General features: G+C 35.6%; 1 long non-coding RNA gene across 1 annotated transcript in view; it reads right to left on the bottom strand.

Annotated features, from left to right (window-relative positions):
• Positions 1–16,315, bottom strand: part of LOC309665775 — a 328,210-nt gene that overhangs the window by 98,685 nt on the left and 213,210 nt on the right. The window lies entirely within an intron of this gene.

The following is a 16,315-nucleotide window of genomic DNA, read 5'->3' as shown; positions in this document are numbered from 1 at the left end:
ATTTGATGGTATTAGTAAAACAAATAGTTTTAGATAATTAGACATTTCAAGATGTTAGTCATTGTGTAGGGAATAATCTGGATTTGGGAATAATTCTGATTTGTTTTTGTTTTGTCTAAATGCTTACTTCTATGTATACATTGACCATAATATTCCAGTCGATTATAGTAAAAATGGATGAATGTGCCCAAACAGCTCCTTATTTTTTGCCATTAAAAGTGGCAGAGATTTAAATTTTTATAATAAATAAGGACAATATTAAAGATATAAAAGGAGAGTTATAGGTACAAAGTTTTATAACTCAAGTGTTCATTCAATAGAAAGCTACTCTAGCAGTTCTTGTTCTCAAGTATTCCTCATAATCCACAGCGTTGTTTAAAATAGGTTCTGATACTAGAAAACAGAAGAAAATTTATTTTGAAAATAAATGTTCATTTTTCAGAAAATATATAAGAATATCTATGAAGCCAGACACTTTGTTACTTATTTAAAGATGTAAAGAACTTAAAAACATAAATTTGTCCAGTAAAAGGAAATTACTAAATATATACTCCCCATTGAAATAAATAAGAGTAAATAAAAAATGAATGTAGTAAGATTAGTTATTCCATTTGGAGATGGGCATGTTTCTTGTCACGGTCTGTCCCATAAACATTTTTTTAGTGGCCACTGAGATTGTGAATCAGACCTTGAGAGATTGTGAATGAGATTGTGAATCAGACCTAATTAGTCCTTAACCATGTTAAAACTCTGAGGCTTTTCAAGTACTCAGACTTGGCACTAAGATAATAAGAGAATTATTTTGAATTCTATGTAAGAAAAAAAAGTTCCTTATGCAGAAAAAAAAACCCAGTTGCTATAATAAACAATGTATTGTCTGTGTTTTAATGTGCCTTTAAGTGTGGAAGTGTGACAGCATTCCAGTGCACTGTGGGGTGTGCAGAAAGCCAGGCCATGGGCCTCCTGACTGTAGGGCTCACCCAAAGTTGGAGAGGTTTTACATCCTCATAGGAGCAGTTAGGTAACTCCTACAAAGCAACGCCAGCCATGACACCAAGTATGTGGTATCAACTCTAGGGGCCATGGCAAGGTTGCTGCCTCTGCAGCAGCCCTGGACTATGGAATTTTAGAGAATGAGAAGAATGTTGTGGAAGAGGTGGGAACCTCTATAGAAGAAACCCATTGGTAGAGTCATGCTCTGCAAGATTGGAATATTCTTTGTTGTTCATTATCGTGTGTATACATTTCACTTACGTGTTTAAAAAATCCATTGTCCTGCTATGTCAAATATTTCTCCTTGCTCATTGAAGTAACATAGTTTTTGGTTAGGTAAACATAAACATAACAAAAGTTGATGATGTCTCTTGTAAGAGGTTACCACAGTGATTTTAATTTTGAAGGTATCTACTGAACTACTCATTGGTAACTACATAATCGCTAATAATTCTGATGGCTGACAAAATAAATACGGAAAACAAGTAAGCAGGTAAAATTTTATTTGAAAATATATCTTACATGAATTTTCACTTTCGAGCCAGATATTTTGGTGTTGCATAAGCACAGCCTATGTTTACTTTATGAACTATAAACTTAACTTACTTTATCATATATGCAAGATTTAGCCCAGGTGCTTTTTTATCTGCAATAAAACCTAATTTCACTTTATACTTGAAATATAATTCACTGTTTTTTAAAGATTTTTCAAATAAACAATGATTCTCAAAATAATCATGATCATGTGAATATATAATGAGTCCCATTTTATAAACATGGAAATGAGGGCTCAGAGAGATGAGATGGCTATTCCAAGGCCAAACTGCTATTTAAAAAATAGAACTGGGTTTAGACATTGCGATATCTTGAACCAGTGCTCTTTTCTGTTAAAAATATTGCCTCTTACATCAGAAGGTATATTTGAATTGCTTACCATAGCCTTCATTTAAACATACATATACTTAACATTAAGTCATTAAAAATAATTGAACTCTGTAATTTTAGGGAAAGAGGAAATATGAAATGTATTGGCTCCTAGCAGGAGGTAGTCCCGACTAAAAGAGCCAGGGGGCACTCTATCAGAAACTCCAGAAAGTACTTGTAAAATGTGTCACAGGAAAAACATCACTGGATGACAAACTGCATGGCCAGTTTCACTTAAGAATATCCTGGATGCTGTGTGACAGGGTGAATCAGCTATACATATACATATATCCCCATGTCCCCTCGCTCTTGTGTCAGCTAACACAAGAATGTAAAGCAATTATACTCTAATAAAGATGTTAAAAAAAATCACTGGATTCAGATATTAATCTTCACTTCTAGTCCAGAATTCACTCATAGGAAACAAAATTTATATTCCTCATAGGAAGGAGAAATATAAAAGGTATCTGCCTAAATTCCTACAAAAGAGGCTGTGTTACGCTGAAGAAATATACATTTGATTTCTTCAGAGGGATGTTCAAAGTTCGTAAAACACATTAGTTAATAATGCAACCATGTAGACAGTTGCCTGACTGCTTATTTAGAAATATTCATTAAAATGCTTGAAATTTCAAAACTGACTTGATGAAAATCCCAAAGTATTCCTCAGAACTTTAAATGAATGCTAAAAACTAAGGAATGCTAAAACTTAAGAATACAAAAACAAACCTAACGGTGATTGGTCTTCAACATTGTTTTTAGAGGTCCCTAGTTTCTATTATACTATTTGCCTTGTCTAAAAAAATATGGTGAGATTTCGGTTTCCATGGTGACACAACTCTTTTCATACATATTTATCATTGAAATGCCAGAAACCCACCCCCTTCTATCAAAGAATGCTACTTTAGCACTTAATAATTGAAGTTAAAGCTGATTTATTTTTTATGTCAGAGTGTTTTAAACAGATCCCTCTATCACTGAAAACTGAAGCAGCATTACAGTCATTTTCTCATAAGCAGTTTATTTCATACATGACTTCTGAAAAATACTTCTGGTTTTTAAAAACTGGAGAAGACTTTGCTTCCTTTTTTCCTTCAGTCAGCACCACAGGGATTCCCAGCTAAACTTTCAAAATGTTGCAGAACATACATTGCAAAAAGCACACAACCTTCAATTTCATTAATACAGTGTTCAAAAGGAGAACATGCACATCTTGCCTTTGCCAATAATCAGAGAGCAATGAAGTTATCACTTACTATGAAATTAATATTTTGGAAAGCAAAATCCTTAACTTTTGCTCCAATTACTGCTTTTTACAGTTGTCTAATTTACTTGAGGTCTGATGAGAGCTTCTAGTTTTTTTTCTACCAAGGTCCTTCCTTTTAAAAATAAACCCCATAATTGGGTATATACTTATATCATCTTAAATGGTTCCTCCATTGTTCCTATATCTTACGTGGCCTCTAATTGACAGTATTCTCATTTTGAGGTCTAAGTTTCATGGTTAGCTTATTATTTAACTCATTTTGCATATTAAAATCACCAAAAAAGAGGAAAAATGTAATTAAGGCAGTTAATTGTTATTAACCTGTCTTTGTTGAAACACAACTAATGTATTTAAGAAATGAATGAAAATATGATGAGTTAAAAAAAAGGCTCATCCACAAATAAGACCTGTTTAAAAACCCTTTAGAATACATTAAAACAATATAAAATAAAATGTATTGGAACCTCAAAGAAAGAAAGTTGAATAAACAGGTAAAGGTCTAATGTGTCACTTAAAAATTAAATTAGATCTAGATAGTTAAAATACTTCTGTCCACTATTAGGGTAAAATGTTCAGTTGCATTTATTTATTCCAAAGAGAAGTGAGGGAACCTCTGAATGTGGTACAATTAAATGGTTTTGGTCAACTTCCTTAGCATCATTTTGGGTATATATCCATGAGAATGCCAGCTCAACTGTATGACATGCCTTGATATTTGTTTTCTACAAATAAACCTTCTTAATGACTAAAAATTCAAGAATAAGAAGGAAAATTTTTCAAAATTTTTATATGAGAGGCTGACTTATTCCAATTTAGATGGTTCTCCCATTTTCATATTCTTTGGAGAAATTTTTCTTCTTAACAAGATGCAACAATTTTCTTTGAGGAAAGTAAATTCTTTGACTGGGATGATTATAAATGATGAGATTTTTGTGGTGTCCTGTGCACATTCCACTGTGGTCCAGAGACATTGCTACTTTCACCAATATTCCTCAAGTTAAGTGAGTAGAATGGGCTATTCAGAGAAAACTTAAAAAGGCATTAAAAAAAAATGTACCACTTTAGAATCTGGATTTTAAAGCACACTCATTTATTATAAAATAATATATTCATTTACATAAATTAGAAAACATTAAAGTATTAATAAATGTGAATAAATGTAAAAGTATGAAAATATATATATGCCATGCAAACAACAACCATAATAGAGCTGGAGTGGCTACACCACCAGACAAAATAGACTCTAAGACAAAACAAAAAAAAATGTTACTAGAGATAAAGAGAGGTATTTTATAATAATAAAAATCTCAATCCATCAGGAAGTTCTAACAATTATACACATATATGTACCTTACAACAACATTCCAAAATTCATGAAGCAAAGATGGACAGAACTGAGAGAAAAAATAGACAATTCAATAATAATAGCTGGAGACTTCAATATTCCACTTTTAATTACAGATTAGAGCAAATAAGTAGAGGACCAAGAATATAGAAGACATGAAGAACATTATCAACCAAACAGACCTAACTGACTTCTACTGAACATTCTACTCACGCACAGTAAAATATACACTCGTCTCAAGCACACATGGGACATTCTCCAGAATGGACCATATGTTAGGTCATACACAAGCGTTAATACATTTAAAAGGATTAAAATAATAAAAAGCATGTTCTCAGAACATAATGGAATTAAATTAGAAATCAGTAACACATGGAAAGTTGAGAATTTCACAAATATGTGGAAATTAAACAACATGTTCCTAAGCCATTGGTGGATCAAAGAAGAAAGCAAAAGGAAAATTAGACAACACTTTGAGATGAATGAAACTAAAACACATCACATAAGAATTTATGGGCTGCAGCTAAAGCCGTGCTTAGATGGAAATTTAAAACTGGAAAAATCTATATTTATTTATTTTTAATTTAATTTTTTTTCACATCATTATTGGAGTATAAATGCTTTACAATGTTGTGTTAGTTTCTGCTGTACAACAAAGTGAATCAGTTATATGTATACATATTCCCCATATCCCCTCCCCCTTGAGCCTCCTCCCCACCCTCCCTATCCCATCCCTCTAGGTCGTCACAAAGCATCGAGTTGATCTCTTTGTGCTATGTAGCAGCTTCCCACTAGCCATCCATTTTACATATGGTAGTGTATATATGTCAATGCTACTCTCTCACTGCATTCCAGCTTCCCTTCCCGCCCTGTGCCCTCAGTCCGTTATCTACGTCTTTAATCCTACCCTGCCACTAGGTTCTTCAGTACTGCTTTTTTTTAATATAGATTTATTTATTTATTTATTTATTTTATTTATTTGGCTGTATTGGGTCTTCGTTGCTGCCCGTGGCTTTCTCTAGTTGCGGCAAGCAGCGGCTACTCTTCGTTGCAGTCTGTGGGCTTCTCATTGCGGTGTCTTCTCGTGCCAGAGCACAGGCTCTAGGCACGCGGGTTTCATTAGTTGTTGCACGTGAGCTCAGTAGTTGTGTTGCACAGGCTTAGTTACTCTGCGGCATGTGGGATCTTCCTGGACCAGGGCTAAAACCCGTGTCCCCTGCATTGGCAGGTGGACTCTTAACCACTGTGCCACCAGGGAAGTCCCAGTACCGCTTTTTAAAATTTCATATATATGCGTTAACATACGGTATTTGTTTTTCTCTTTCTGACTTACTTCACTCTGTATGACAGATTCTAGGTCCATCCATCTCACTACAAATAACTCATTTTCGTTCCTTTTTATGGCTGAGTAATATTCCATTGTTATATGTGCCACATCTTCTTTATCCATTTATCTGTTGATGGACATTTAGGTTGCTTCCATGTCCTGGCTATTGTAAATAGTGCTGCAATGAACATTGTGGTACATGTATCTTTTTGAATATGGTTTTCTCATGGTATATGCCCAGTAGTGGGATTGCTGGGTCATATGGTAGTTCTATTTTTAGTTTTTTAAAGAACCTCCATACTGTTCTCCACAGTGGCTGTATCAATTTACATTCCCACCAACAGTTCAAGAGAGTTCCTTTTCTCCACACCCTCTCCAGCATTTTTGTTTGTAGATTTTTTGATGATGGCCATTCTGAGTGTTGTGAGGTGATACCTCATTGTAGTTTTTTGTTGTTGTTGTTGTTATTGATTGATTGTTTGATTGATTGATTGCTGTGTTGGGTCTTCGCCTCTGTGCGAGGGCTTTCTCCAGTTGTGGCAAGCGGGGGCCACTCCTCATCGCGGTGCGCGGGCCTCCCACCATCACAGCCTCTCTTGTTGTGGAGCACAGGTTCCAGATGCACAGGCTCAGTAATTGTGGCTCACGGGCCTAGTTGCTCCGCGGCATGTGGGATCTTCCCAGACCAGGGCTCGAACCCATGTCTCCTGCATTGGCAGGCAGACTCTCAACCACTGCGCCACCAGAGAAGCCCCTCATTGTAGTTTTGATTTACCTTTCTCTAATGATTAATGATGTTGAGCATCTTTTCATGTATTTGTTGGCCATCTGTATGTCTTCTTTGGAGAAATGTCTATTTAGGTCTTGCGCCCAGTTTTGGATAGGGTTTTTTGTTTTAGTAATATTGAGCTGCATGAGCTGCTTGTATATTTTGGAGATTAATCCTTTGTCAGTTGCTTCATTTGCAAATATTTTCTCCCACTCTGAGGGGTGTCTTTTCGTCTTGTTTATGGTTTCCTTTGCTGTGCAAAAGCTTTTAAGCTTCATTAGGTCCCATTTGTTTATTTTTGTTTTTATTTCCATTTCTCTAGGAGGTGGGTCCAAAAGGAGCTTGCTGTGATTTATGTCATAGAATGTGCTGCCTATGTTTCTTCTAAGAGATTTATAGTGTCTGGCCTTACATTTAGGTCTTTAATCTATTTTGAGTTTATTTTTGTGTATCATGTTAAGGTGTGTTCTAATTTCATTCTTTTACATGTATCTATCCATTTTTCCCAGCACCACTTATTGAAGAGGCTGTCTTTTCTCCATTGTATATTCTTGCCTCCTTTGTCAAAGATAAGGTGACCATATGTATATGGGTTTATCTCTGGGCTTTCTATCCTGTTCCATTGATCTATGTTTCTGTTTTTGTGCCAGTACCATACTGTCTTGATTACTGTAGCTTTGTAATATAGTCTGAAGTCTGGGAGCTTCATTCCTCCAGCTCCGTTTTTATTTCTTAAGATTGCTTGGGCTATTCGGGGTCTTTTGTGTTTCCATACATATTGTAAAATTTCTTGTTCTAGTTCTGTAAAAAATGCCATTGGTAATTTCATAGGGATTGCACTGAACCTGTAGATTGCTTTGGGTAGTATAGTCATTTTCACAATATTGATTCTTCCAATCCAGGAGCATGATATATCTCTCCATCTGTTTACATTATCTTTGATTTCTTTCATCAATGTTTTATAGTTTTCTGAGTACAGGTCTTTTGCCTCCTTAGGTAGGTTTATTCCTAGGTATTTTATTCTTTTTGTTGTGATGGTAGATGGGATTGTTTCCTTAACTTCTCTTTCCAGTCTTTCATTGTTAGTGTATAGGAATGCAAGAGATTTCTGTGCATTAATCTTGTATCCTGGAAACTTACCACATTCATTGATTAGTTCTCGTAGTTTTCTAGTGGCATCTTTAGGATTTTCTATGTATAGCATCATGTCATTGGCAAACAGTGACCGTTTTACTTCTTCTTTTCCAATTTGTATTCCTTTTATTTCTTTTTCTTCTCTGATTGCTGTGTCTAGGACTTCCAATACTATGATGAATAATAGTGGCTAGAGTGGATATCCTTGTTTTGTTCCTGATCTTAGAGGAAATGCTTTCAGTTTTTCACCATTGAGAATGATGTTTGCTGTGGGTTTGTCGTACATGGCTTTTATTATGTCGAGGTAGGTTCCCTTTATGCCCACTTTCTGGAGAGTTTTTACATAAATGGGTGTTGAATTTTGTCAAAAGCTTTTTCTGCATCTATTGAGATGATCATATGGTTTTTATTCTTTAATTTGTTAATATGGTGTATCACATTGATTGTTTTGCATATATTGAAGAATCCTTGCATCCCTGTGATAAATCCCACTTGATCATGGTGTATGATCCTTTTAATGTGCTGTTGGATTCTGTTTGCTAGTATTTTGTTGAGGATTTTTGCATCTATGTTCATCAGTGATATTGGCCTGTAGTTTTCTTTCTTTGTGACATCTTTGGTTTTGGTATCAGGGTGATGGTGGCCTCATAGAATGAGTTTGGGAGTGTTCCTCCCTCTGCAATATTTTGGAAGAGTTTGAGAAGGATAGGTGTTAGCTCTTCTCTAAATGTTTGATAGAATTTGCCTGTGAAGTCATCTGGTCCTGGAATTTTGTTTGTTGGAAGATTTTTAACTACAGTTTCAATTTCATTACCTGTGATTGGTCTGGTTATATTTTCTAATTCTTCCTGGTTCAATCTTGGAAAGTTGTACTTTTCCAAGAATTTGTCCATTTCTTCCAGGTTGTCCATTTTATTTTCATAAAGTTGTTTGTAGTAGTCTCTTATGATCATTTGTATTTCTGCAGTGTCAGTTGTAATCTCTCCTTTTTCATTTCTAATTTTATTGATTTGAGTCCTCTCCCTTTTTTTCCTGATGAGTCTGGCTAAAGGTTTATCAATTTCATTTATCTTCTCAAAGAACCAACATTTAGTTTTATTGATCTTTGCTATTGTTTTCTTCATTCCTATTTCATTTACCTCTGCTCTGATCTTTATGACTTCTTTCCTTCTACTAACTTTGGTTTTCTTTGTTCTTTTTTTCTAGTTGCTTTAGGTGTAAGGTTAGATTGTTTGAGATTTTTCTTGTTTCTTGAGGTGAGCTTGAATTGCTATGAACTTCCCTCTTAGAACTGTTTTTGCTGTGTCCCATAGGTTTTGGATCACTGTGCTTTCATTGTCATTTGTTTCTAGGTATTTTTTAATTTCTTCTTTGATTTCTTCAGTGATCTGTTGGTTATTTAGCAGCACACTGTTTAGCCTCCATATATTTGTGTTTTTTACTGTTTTTTTCCTCTAATTGATTTCTAATCTCATAATGTTGTGGCTGGAAAAGATGCTTGATACGATTTCAATTTTTTTGAATTTTCCAAGGCTTGATTTGTGACCCAAGATGTGATCTATTCTGGAGAACGTTCCATATGCACTTGAGAAGAACATGTATTCTTCCACTTTCAGGTGGAATGCCCTAAAAATATCAATCAAGTCTATATGGTCTATTGTGTCATTTAAAGCTTGTGTTTCCTTATTTATTTTCTGTCTGGATGATCTGTCTATTGGCGTAAGTGGGGTGTTAAAGTCTCCCACCATTATTGTGTTACTATTGATTTCTCCTTTTATGGCTGTTAGCATTTACCTTATGTATTGAGGTGCTCCTATATTGGGTCATAAATATTTATAATTGTTATGTTTTTTTCTTGGATTCATCCTTTGATCATTATGTAGTGTCCTTCCTTATCTCTTGTAACAGACTTTATTTTAAAGTCTATTTTATCTGATATGAGTATTGCTACTCCAGCTTTCTTGTGATTTCCATTTGCATGGAATATATTTTTTCATCCCCTCACTTTCAGTCTGTATGTGTCCCTAGGTCTGAAGTGGGTCTCTTGTAGACAGCATATATAAGGGTCTTGTTTTTGTATCCATTCAGCCAGTCTGTGTCTTTTGGTTGGAGCATTTAATCCATTTACATTCAAGGTGATTTTTGACATGTTATGTTCCTATTACAATTTTCTTAATTGATTTGGGTTTATTTTTGTGTGTCTTTTTCTTCTCTTCTGTTTCCCGCTTAGAGAAGTTCCTTTAGCATTTGTTGTGAAGCTGGTTTGGTGGTGCTGGATTCTTGTAGTTTTTGCTTGTCAGTAAAGCTTTTGATTTCTCTGTCAAATCTGAAAGATCCTTGCCAGGGAGAGTAATCTTGATTGTAGATTTTCCCCTTTCATCACTTTAAATATGTCCTGCCACTCCCTTCTGGCTTGCAGAGTTTCTGCTGAAAGATTAGCTGTTAACATTATGGGGATTCCCTTGTATGTTATTTGGTTTTTTTCTCTTGCTGCTTTTAATGTTTTTTTCCTTGTATTTAAGTTTTGATAGTTTGATTAATATGTGTCTCAGCATGTTTGTCTTTGGGTTTATCCTGTATGGGACTCTCTGTGCTTCCTAGACTTGATAGACTATTTCCTTTCCCATGTTAGGGAAGTTTTTGACCATAATCTCTTCAAATATTTTCTCAGACCCTTTCTTTTTCTCTTCTTCTTCTGGGACCCCTATAATTTGAATGTTGGTGCATTTAATATTGTCCCAGAGGTCTCTGAGACTGTCCTCAGTTCTTCTCATTCTTTTTTCTTTAATCTGCTCCTGGCAGTTATTTATACCATTCTATCTTCCAGCTCACTTCTTCTGCCTCAGTTATTCTACTATTGATTCCTTCTACAGTGTTTTTAATTTCAGTTATTGTGTTGTTCATCACTGTTTGTTTGCTCTTTACTTCTTCTAGATCCTTGTTAAACATTTCTTGTATTTTCTCCATTCTCTTTCCCAGATTTTGGATCCTCTTTACCCTCATTACTCTGAGTTCTTTTTCAGGTAGGTTGCCTATTTCATCTTCATTTATTTGGTCTTGTAGGTTTTTACCTTGCTCCTTCATCTGTGACATATTTTTTTTGTCATTTCATTTTTTTTTTTTTTTTTGGTGAGTGGGGCTGTATTCCTGTCTTACTGGTTGTTTGGCCTAAGGCATCCAGCACTGGAGTTTACAGGCAGTTGGGTAGAGCCAGGTCTTGGTGCTGAGATGAGGACCTCTGGGAGTCTTCACTCTGATTAATATTCCCTGGGGTCTGAGGTTCTCTGTTAGTCCAGTGGTTTGGACTCGGTGGTCCCACCACAGGAGCTTGGACCCGACCTTCAGCCTGGGAACCAAGATCCTGCAAGCTGCATGGCGTGGCAAAAAAAAAAAAAGAAGAAAAAACAGAGCAGTACAATAACAATGTATGAAGAATAAAATAAAATTAGAAATATAAAAGGTACATTAGGAAAAATAAAAATATATTTGAAACAACTGCAACAAGGTAAAACAAAACCACAACAGAAGAAAGAAAAAAAAAAGGGGGGAACAAGCCAAAAGGAAAAGAACAATAACAAAGTATAAAGAATAAAATAAAATGAGAAAAATAAAACATTTATTAGAAAAAATAAAAATATAAATGAATCAACAACAACAGGGTAAAACAGAACCCCAACCTAAAAGAAAAAAAAGCAAAAAGGCTTGGCTATGGGTGACAGAGATTAGGTGGGGGTGGAACTTAGGCAGGGGCGGGGTTTAGGGTGGGGTGGGACCTAGGTGGGGTGGGTGGGGTGACTTTTGAGCTTGGAGTAGGGCATAGGCTCAGGACCCATGCAGCCAGAAAAGGCCTTGAAGGCGGGGCCTAGGTGGGCGACATTCAATTGTGGCACAGGGCCTCTGCTCAGGACCTGTGCATAAGGGGAGAGGCAGCACATTCAAAGGGGGGGGCCTCTGGAGTATGGAGTTCCAGAGTTTGGAGATGAGGCCCTGGGTGAGGGTGTGTGGGTGGGGTTTAGGCCCAGCACAGTTGGAAGTTGTCTCAGAGGGGTCTTCAAGTGTAGAGGTAGGGCCTTGGGTCGGTGTGTAGGGGCGGGGCTTGGGCTCTGCAGGGCAAGAGGGAGGCTCCGAGGGCAGAGGATTAGGCCTGGGAGCCCAATAGGCTCCCAAGTGCCTAAGTGGACAGGGAAAGCACTGGCCACATTCCCGTCAGTTCCTCCGTGCACCCCCCTAAGGTCTCCCCCAGGGTCTCCCTTTCACTGCTGGACCCCTAACTGTGGATGGGTCCCACTGGGTGTAGGGACTCCTCCCCTCCCCCAGCTGCCCCCCTGGAATGCCAGTCCCATAGGTCCAGCCTTTACTTTTGCTCCCCCTTCCCTCCCTCCTACTCCCTCAGGACCTGTGTGGCTGGAGGGGGCCTTGGTGGTCAGAGGATCAGACCAGGGATCTCAGCAGGCTCCTGGGGGCCCAGGTGGGCAGGGGAAACCTGACCACACTCCCTTTTGATCCTCTGCCTTCCCTATGGTTCCCCAATTTCCCCCTTTGTGTGTGGGATCCCTTCCCCTCCCCCAGCCACCCCCCAGGGGCACCAGTCCTGTCCCGCCTCCACTTCTCCTCCCCCTTCACTCCCCCCACGCCCCACGTCCTACCTGGTTGCTGGGGGTTCCACCCGTCCCCTTAGGTGTCTGTGGTCCCCCACTGGTGCCTGGTAGGTGCCCTAGTTGTGCAGAGACGTGAATTCCACGTCCTCCCAGTCCACCATCTTGACTCCACCCCCAAAAATCTATATTTAAAAAGAAAGATCCCAAATAAAAGATTTTACCCTCTACTTTAAAAATCCAGAAAGATAACAAACTGAACTCAAGTAAAAAGGAGGAAGGAAATAATAAATGTTAGAGCAGAAATAAATGAATTATAGAATAGAAAAACAATAGAGAAAATCAATGATACCAGGAGTTGGTTCTTTAAAAATATTAACAAAATTGACAAATCATCAGCTAGGCTGACCAAAAAAAAAGAAATAAAAATAGAAAGAAAACTCAAATTAATAAAATCAGAAGTGAAAGAGGTATGAGCCATCACTACTAACATTACAGAAATAAAAAATTTTATTAAGGGAATACAATAAACAAGTGTAGTCCTAAAAATTAGGCAAATTAGATAAAATTGACAAATTTCTAAAAAGACACACACTGCCAAAACTGACTCAAGAAGATACAGAAAAATCTGAATTACTTAAAACAAGTAACTGGGATTGGATTAGTAATTTTTAAAGTTCTCACAAAGAAAAGCCAGGTCCAGAAGGCTTTCCTTTAGATTTCTACCAAATATTTAAAAAATACTAATCATTCACAAACTTCTAAAATAAGGAAATAGAAGAGACTACCCAAATCACTCTATGAAAACCTTATTATTCTCATACCAAACAATGCAAAGACATCACAAGAAAATGCAACTATTGACCAATATATCTTATGAATATAGATATAACAAATCTCAACAACACACTAGCAAATTGAATCCAACAACATGTGAAAAAGATTGTATACCATGATTATGTGGAATTTACCCAAGGAATGCACAGTTGGTTTAATATCTGGATATCAATTTATGTAATGCACTATATTGATAGAACAAATGGGAAAAGCACAAGATCATCTCAATAAATGCAGAATAAAGCATTTCACAAAATCCAACACTCTTTCGTGATAAAAACACTCAACACAAAAATAGAAGGGACCTTCCTCAACGTGTTAAAGGCCATCTACAAAAAACCCACAGTTAATGGGAAAACTTAATACCATCTACTTTTGCCACTTCTATTCAACATTGTACTGATCACTCTAACCAGGACAATTGGGCAAGAAAAATAATTTAAAAAGAGCATGAGGATTGGAAAGGAAGAAGTCACACTATTTCTATTTGCAGATGATGACATGACCTCATATATAAAAAATTCTAAAAATATCAACACAAATTTTTTTTAGTAATGGTAAGCTGAACAAGTTTGTGCAATGTAAGATCAATATATAAAATCAATTGTATTTATAGAAACTAGCAATGAACAATCCAAAAGTGAAATTAAGAAAACTATTTCATTTATAATAGTATCAGAGAATACAATACTTAGGAATAAATTTAACAAAATAATGTAACACACTAAAACATGCAAAATATCGTTGAAAGAAATTAAAACTCTAAATAATAGAAATACATCCCATGTTCATGGAACCAAAGATTTAAAATGGTTAAGCTGGCAAATAACTTCCCAAATAGATCTACAAATTCAACATAATCCCCATCAAAATTTTAGGTGGCTTTTCTTAGCCACCTAAGATTAATTTCTTGAGAAGCTAATCTTAAAATTCATATTGAAATGCAAGGGACCTAGGAAAACCAAAAGAATCTTGAAAAAGAAGAGTAAAATTAGAGGACTGACATTTCCCAATTTCACAACTTACTGCAAATCTACAATAATCAAGACAACACGGAACCTGCCCAAAGACTAACATATAGATCAATGGAATAGAATTGAGAGTCCAGAAATTGACATCTATAATAGTCAATTGATATTTGATAAGGACAGCAAGACACTAAAATGGAGAGAGTATAGTATTTTCAATAAATAGTGCTGGTACAACTGGATATCCACCTGCAAAAGAATGAAGTTGAACCTCTTCTTCACAGCATACACCAAATTTTTTAAGCTGGATCATAGACCTAAGTGTAAAATCTAAAAGGATAAAACTCTTGGGAGAAAACATAGGAGTAAATCTTTGTGGCCTTAGGTTGACAATGGTTTCTCAGATATGATATATAAAGCAAAAAAAAAAAAAAGAAAATTGGATCTCATCAAATTTTTAAAACTTCTCTGCTACCAATGATACCATCAAGAGAATGAGAAGAAAACACACAGGATGAGAGAATATACTTGAAAAGAGACTTGTATCCAGAATGTATAAAAAACTGTTACAACTAAATAATTAAAAAAAGACAACCCAATTTAAAAATGGGCAAAGGACCTGAACAGTCATTTTTCCAAAGAAGACAATAGAAGATGACCAATAATCCCATGAAAATATGCTTAACAATCATTAGTTCATTAAGGAAATGCAAATCAAAACCACAATGAGATACACTTCACACCCACTAGGATGACTAAAAAAATAAAAAGAAAGAAAGAACACAAGCAATGGCAAGGATATGGAGAAATTGGAACCCTCACATATCTCACATATTGCTGATGGGACTTATCGCTGACGGGAATGTATAATGGTGCAGCCGCTTTGGAAAAACATTTGGCGGTACTTAAAAATGTTAAACATAGAGTTATTACATGACCCAGTAATTTTGCTCCTAGAAATAAACTGAAGAAAAATGAAAACATATCTCTATACAAAAGGTTATACATGAATGTTCATAGAAACATTATTCATAATAGCAAAAATGTAGAAAACCCCAAATGTCCATCAATGGATGAAGGAACAAATGAAATGTGGTATAGTCATCCAAAGGAACATTATTCAGTAATAGAAGGGAATGAGGTACTGATACATGCTACAACATGGATTGGTCTTGAGAATGTTATGCTAAGTGAAAGAAGCCAGATACAAAAGGCCACATATTGTTTGATTTAATTTATATGAAATGTCCAAAATAGTCAGTTACAGATATAGAGACAGAAAGTAATTTATTGGTTTCCTATTGCTGTGGGAGGGTTAGAGAGAATAGGGAATAATTGCTAGTGGGTATAGGATTCTTTTTGAGGTGACAAAATGTTCTTAAATTAGATACTGGTGATGGTTGCACAATTCTGTGAATATACTAACAATCACTGAATTGTACACTTTAAGTGGGTGAATTTTATGGTACGTGAATTACAGGTCAATAAATCTATTAAAAACAATATATGAGGAGAATTTTCTTATATTATTAATAATATAGGAGCATTCCATATTTCATTTAATTAATTGTACATTTTTGTTGTCTTTATTTCTCAGTTTTGTAAGTAACACTTAAATGAATAATAATTATACAAATATCTAGTAATTTATTGTTTCATTTCTTGATGTAAATTTACTGGATGAAGGTATAAAAACATTTTGTATGCTTTTGATTAATTCTGCCAAGTGATACTCCAGAAAGCTTTGCTGTTTTCACCAAGAGTGTTTGAGAACACCTGATCCTAATAGAAGCAATCTGTGTCTGGGTGTTATAGTCTGTGTATTAATCTCTAATTTCTTCAATACATGTAAAACACTATTTTTAAGATCATGTAAGAATGTTATTTTTAAAATTTTAATAAATGCAGCAATATACATGTTAGAAATATCAGACAGGAACTTCTATCACTGCCTGCACAAGAGGCATAAGATTTAAGGGCTTAGAATGGCCTGTAAACTTTCATGCCTTACATCACTATATAAGTGATATAATACATATTGTTTTTTAATATACATATGAAATCACACTAAAATATTATTCTGAATTTTGCTGTTTTCAACTTCAGAATATATATCAAAGATTTTTTTTATCAGCACAGATAGTTCAAATTCATTT

This window comes from Balaenoptera physalus (genome assembly GCF_965194825.1).
Source record: "Balaenoptera physalus genome assembly, chromosome: 8".
NCBI lineage: Eukaryota > Metazoa > Chordata > Mammalia > Artiodactyla > Balaenopteridae > Balaenoptera > Balaenoptera physalus.
The sequence above is the reverse complement of the archived record's forward strand: the minus strand, read 5'-3'. Positions and strand labels throughout refer to the sequence as shown.